A 6,662-nucleotide genomic window follows, 5' to 3' on the forward strand; every position below is an offset into this window, starting at 1 on the left:
AGACAGGACACAGGTAAGGAAAACATGGGAGTTGCAAGAAGGAAGCTTTGCCCTCCATACAACCAGAAAACTATTTTATCCCTGGGGTGTAGAATGGCTGGTGAATGTTAACTCAAGAGAACCTACTACTCAAGTTTAAGTTGCCATCTCTATGGCATTATTGCACCCCCCCTCCTCATTGCTGCAAAACTGCTGTAAAAGAAGGGATAGCAGAAATCAAAAGTAATATTTAGAAAATATTCTGCAGCATTGACAAAGTCATGAAAACACTACAAGGTTTCATAGCTGTGTTTTTTTCCCATGAAAGTATCTTACATGGGTTTTAAAATAAAGGTGAGGACTGGTCCGTCCACACTATTTACCCTGGAGTCCACATGAATGCTTCACTCCTAACCAAGGGAGAAACACCTCTTCCTCATGATGACAAATAGCCACACAAATGCTATCTCCTCAGCTTTACCTGTCTAACCATTGTCTACTGTGTTTAGCTCTTGCTTGGGTCTTAGTCCAGAGTTCTGTGTTCTCTTCACAGATAATTATGGTTACATTCCATTTCTTAAACAGTTATGTCTACAACTGCCCATATTTATGAAAAACTGATGGTTTGTGGGAATAAAAAGCAGTCTATTCAAAGCAGAGTTAGCTTTCAAAGGGACATATAGATGGCTTTCTGTTTCTTGGCATTTGGTTCTCTTAATGTGTTATCCAATATGTAGTGTATATAGTGTATGTAGTCACATTCTTTTCTTATCAAAGCGGGATGTTAAATAATAAGAAACCATCACTTCCACAGACCATAGAGAAGAGTGATGAGTCTATAGAAACAATGAAGACAAACGGAGACAGATGCATACACAAACTAAATACAGAGGCATGAAAGGGTAGTGGCTGACGATACCTAAAAGCATCCCCCAAAATGTAGCGACTGAAGCAGGTTAGGAAGATCTTGTGGGCAACTGGAAAGGGCGTGTGCAGAAGAAAGGTGTGTGAACTACAAGCATCAAGACACACAAACAGCTGGAGTCTAAGCATGGAGCACAAGGCAGCGTTATCTTGGGAAATCAGCAGGGGATGTGGGAAGAGCAGGCATTGATGCGACTGTGGAGGTCTCCCCATGGCAGACGTCTTACTAGTCTGTGAGTGATGGAGATCCAACAAGGGTTGATAAACACATGAGTGACCCAAAAAAGTCTGATGCATCAGAAAGATGGTTGGAAGGAGAAATCTGTGAGTTACAGCAGATATAAACTATAGTTTAGCTCCATTGGTCATCACCGTCGATACTGAATGGAATGTATCTTCTTTCTTATGTGCCGCTGACTGCCTGAATCTAATGTTGAATTTGCCCTGCAGGAGAGTATCCCGGATAGCTCAATATACCACTCAATACAATATTCAGGAGCAACAGTTTCACATCGAGGAGCTGGAATAATTGATCACTTTCATCTCAGACACCCCTGGGTCTCCACTGCCAAGGGTAATCTCTGTTCCCAGCCTTATATGAAATGTATCCATTGCCTTTTTGTCAAAGCCTAGTGAAATTTGGAGATCCTGATTGGAGGGCGAATCGCAAAGCATTGTTGGTTTCTGAGCAAACTTTTTGTTTCTCCTTCCTCCCCGAGGCTTCCGGGCAGAGCTCCGGTTTCAGGTAGAAGGTAGACTGTAACTTCAACACCTCATCCCCCCCAAAAGGAACCCCTAAGGTCTTCCTGGCAATGCTCTCAGTTGGCTCAACGAGGTAGTTAATGGGGTCCAGACAAAGCAGTAAGTGAAGAAGATGCATTTGTCTAGAGGAGCTGTGTCCACACAGGTTAACTTATTTCGCGGGAAAAGCATGTGAGTGGATATGCGTGTTCCTGTATGAAGAGTTCAGAGCTTGTCTTCGGGTATCTCGCTCAATATCCTCCATCTTAATTTTCCTAGGCAGCATCTCTCACTGAACTAAAAGCTCATTGATCCATACAACCTGACTGGTCAGCAAGCTCCTGGCTAGGGATCCTGCTGTCTCTGTCTTCCCAGCTCTGGATTAACAGGCACAAATTGCTGCGCACGGCTCTTGAGTTACGTGGATGCTGGGAATCTGATGTGGGTCCTCGTGCTTATGTGACAAGAACTTTACCAAGTTTTTGAGCCATCTCCCCAACTCAATTCAAAATGTTTTTTAAAACCCAGTAAATGAGTTATGAATTGTTGAGCAAATTGGGGGGTGGGAGATGGCTTTTCAAAAGGAACAGTAATCTGCTCACTCTCGCCCTCCAATGGGCGTTTCTTGGTACTGCAGTCAGGAGAAGCCTGAAGAGGATGGTAATGCCTCACATCCTTTTTTATCTTCAGACTAAATAGTGCCCGTGAGCAACCTCTCCTGAAGGTTTTCTCAACACAGGAGAGGAAATAGAGACGATAGGAGAGTTGGAGTGACTCAGCCAAGATATTTGTGCCAGAAGAGGAATTCCCACCTACATGTCCTATTCTTTGTCCAAAACTCAGATACAGTCCTTTGCATGCAAAGTACATGGCCTTCCCGACTCCTTCCCTGCCCCAGCACCCCAGCAGAGAAACAAAAACCAACAGAGCTATAGATTTCAGACTCTCTGGAATAATCTCAACCACTTGTGATAACACCTCCTTAATGGTCAAACGATGGGACTGATTTGTGAACACGCCAGTGTGACAAACCCTTGTCGCAGTTCTGCTGGGCCTGACCTGAGCCTGGGAATGAGGGTACAGTGAGTTATTACTGTCTGAGGCCTCCACAGTCCAGACAGCAAGGCACCCTAGAATAACAGTTTGTGCGTGCTCTAGTCCTGGGCTGTGCAGGGTTCTGAGATTCAGAGGCCAGGAAGTTGAACCGCGAAGGGGACTATTTAGGATTCAGAACTGTGGCCAGGAGCTTTTCAGAGGAGGAAGAAAGAACAACCGAGGCAAGCTGGGAAACTGGTGACACCAGAGGGAGGGAGCCAGTTTTCTAGGGCCAAGTGGGCATAGCCTAGTTTTGCCAGCTCTACTGGGCCAAATATTCTCTTAGGATAGACCCAAGGTTTCCAAACCCGAGTTTGTATAGTTAGAACCCAGCGATCTAGTTAGAGTTGGCTTTTTTTTTTTTGTTTGTTTCCTGACATTAAAAAATTAAAAAAATAAAAAAGGCTAAACAGCAAAATTCCCACTCAGAGGGTGCCCTCTCTTGGTAGAAGATCACACATAGCCTTCTCTCTAAAAAACATATTTGCCTCTTGTACACTAACACACACACACACACACACACCTCCAGATTAAAGTCTACAGTTTGTTTGTTTTGGGGTTTTTTGTGGGGGGGGGTTGGCTGGAGAGATGGCTTAGTGGTTAAGAGCACCAACTGCTCTTCCAAAGGTCCTGAGTTCAATTCCCAGCAACCACACAGTGGCTCACAACCATCTGTAAAGAGATCTGATGCCCTCTTCTGGTGTGTCTGGAAACAGCTACAATGTGCTCATATAAATAAAATACATCTTTTTTAAAAATCGACAGTTATATCCTTGCATCGTCTTAAAAAGATAGCAGCCCTCTAGAGAGCTCCCTTCAGTGGGCAGTAGGAGATGAGGGAGAAAAATCGCTTAGACTAGAGAACAAAATTCCACAGGCTTCTGATCTGGAGCCTTTGAGCCTCTGTTTATGCGATTAGTGTGAGATGCACTAAAAAACCTAAGTCCCTGCTTCCCCGGACGGTCCCGGGCTTCTAAATTTATGACTTGCCGTATCTTGGCGAACTGTAAAGTGCTTGGCTACTCGGGCCATGTTTGCAGGAGTTGATGACTCTGACTCTAGCAGAGAATCTGCCCCAGGAGAAAAATATTGTTTCTGGCTGTGGCCGCTATAGTCTCTGATTTTCCACAGCGGCCAGAGATAATTGGCCCAAATGATTTCCCCTTTTCCTCCTTCTCACGATTTTCTCACAGTAAAAGGCCTGTTTGGAGATGGTAAATAACTGTGCCTGTACCCAGCAGGACTGCAGCGGGCTGCAGAGGTTGCAACCTGACGCCCACTCAAACCCGCAAAGCTTCTGAAGAACAGATATGAAAGATGCGTTTTGGGTACAGCGAGGGATTTTGAGGACATCTTACTGAAGGGCTTCATACTTTTTCCAGCTTGCGTTGAAATGGGTTAGATGTATTCAGGAGAGGCCAGATGATAAGAGTCCGGAAGTGAGCTCGTGGTGTGGTGGTTTCTTAGGATGGAAATTCCCCGCACAGATTATTCCAGCAAGTGCCTAACACTAGGGAAGACCAGTAGCTGCGCGTGGAGATTGGACCCGGTTGCAATCGGCTGGGAGGTCATATCAGGAAAAGACAACTTACTGTTTCAATTGCTACCCAAAACGTCATTGCTGTCATAAAGAATTGGGGGACTAGGAACGTACATTACCATCCAGAACCTGTTATTGTCTGTTGTCGGGTTTCCTGCTCCCAAAGGGAAGGAAAATCGGACCACGATGCTAAGGTTTATCTGGCTCGTGGTCTCCTGATGCCCTCTCCTGGCCAGTATGGCACACTGCGACTGTTTGCTTGGAGAATCGCGCTGTGTGTGTGGAGGAGCTAGTAAGTGTTAAATGATAGTAAGAAAAAAAGAAAGACCTGGGATAAGAAAGAGGGAAAGAGACAGGGCCCAGAGACACGGGCTTATAAGACAACACACAAGTTTGAGTCCACAGAGCTTAATATAGTGCAGATAGAAGGCCAAGAAATGTATAATAGAATACAGCCCTTAGTATTTGCAGATAATAAAGTGGATTCATGAATAAGAGAGCAGGGGAGAAAGGAAAAGAAAGCAAGGGAGGGAAGAAGGGAGGGAGAATGAAAGGAAAGACAGATGGCATGGAGGGAGGGAGGGGAGGAGGGAAGCAGGAGCACTGGAGTAACTGCCCCAAACTGCATTTTTCTCCCTTCTGTCTTCTGAATAGAAAGATATGAGTGTGCTCATCATCTGAAAGATTTGAATATCATATAAATTCTCCAGATATGTTTTGAAGACTTTATGTTTGAGTCACCAGAAAAGCTAGCCACAAACTTCTGTGGAGTCTCCAATTCCACATTGTTTTCAAAGATAAAGCATTGGTTGTGGTGTGGGTCATTTAGAAAGCTTGCGATGCCTAGATGAAGGAATTTGTAACCTTCAGGCAGAATCAAGGACCCCTGATGTCCTTGTGTAAGAAGTGCTAATCCAGTTTGTATCATTTGACTTGAAAATATATCTGTGGCACAGGCCATGGGTCACGATGGAACCAACACTTGTCACAGTCCTCTAAACATACAAAATGGAGGCTGTTGACTGATGACTGGGAGATATTTGAAGCTGATACTCATATTGCATAGCAAATACTTGCTTCCCTACTAGGTAAGTGGGCTTGCTCTGACTTCCGGATCTCTTAACTGCTGTACAATGTCCTAGTAAATGAAATTGCAATAGCAAACAGACCCCTTCAATCATTATTTTCCATTTACATTGCAGTACCAAGAAAATACTCTTCTTCCATATGGGTACCAGGATTCCACGTTTTGTCTACCTAATGGCTCCAGCCTCCTATGGAGCCTATCCTAGGTCAGAGGAACAGATAAACCCAAAAATGGCATCATCTATCACATCCTTTGGCTACATCCTGGGCCACACCCAGCTCCAGAGGATGCTAAGAACTGTGATGTAGCTGTGTACCTAAGAAAATACATCCTGCCAAACAATTAAATTCTTGCCCATGACTACCAAAGCTTCTAGTCACACACTATTTCTCATTAGCCAAAATCCTATTATTCATATATAATCCTTATTATATTAATATCTGTCACACCACCTCAAAACCACAGCCCTAACAATTATGAATCATGTTGCTTCAAACAAACTGCCAACACGCCACAGCTACATTCCCTTCCACTCATACAGTGGATGATAACAGAACGTATAGTAACATATAGATAATGTGAACTAACACAGATAATGCACTCAACAAGATGTCAACTGATAGCGTGACCTTGGACTAACTTGCCTTTTTCTTTTGCCAAATCGAAGGAGTTGGTTAAATCTCTGTTGGTTTTGCATTGTGCTTAAAGCATTGCTGGCAGTAGCTCTTTCATTCCCCTCCTAGGATGACTTAAGTCTGTTGTGATGAGGTAACAGGAGCAGAGCAGAAGACTGCCTGGCTCAGGTGTAGCATGGTGGTAGAGGGCTCGTGTAACATCCTTGAGGCCCTGGGTTCCACCTTCACTAGTCCAACGAGCAGGAGGAGGGGAGGAAGCAAAGGGGGAGGAAAGGAGGTTGGGGAAGGGGGAGAAAGGATATGCACATATAAATTAAGTCATCAAAAGAACAATTTTAATTTTTTTTTTAAAAAAAAAGGCAGGCTGAGTGTAGAAGCTTGCACCCATAATCCAAACAGAGTAGGAGTGTTACAGGTTCAAGGTCAAGCTGAGGCTACCTAGTGAGAGTAACCTGGACTATAAGTGAGATTTTTTTTTGTCTCAATTTAAACCATAACAAAATGAAAGGAGGAAGGAAAAGAAGGAAGAAGGAAGGGGAGAGAAAAATAGAAAGCAAACGATTATTCCTAAATTACCTGTGCGTGTAACAGAATTTTTTTAAATTTTTTATTAGGTATTTTCCTCATTTACATTTCCAATGCTATCCCCAAAATCCCCCAT

Source organism: Mus caroli, chromosome 11 (genome assembly GCF_900094665.2).
Source record: "Mus caroli chromosome 11, CAROLI_EIJ_v1.1, whole genome shotgun sequence".
Lineage (NCBI taxonomy): Eukaryota > Metazoa > Chordata > Mammalia > Rodentia > Muridae > Mus > Mus caroli.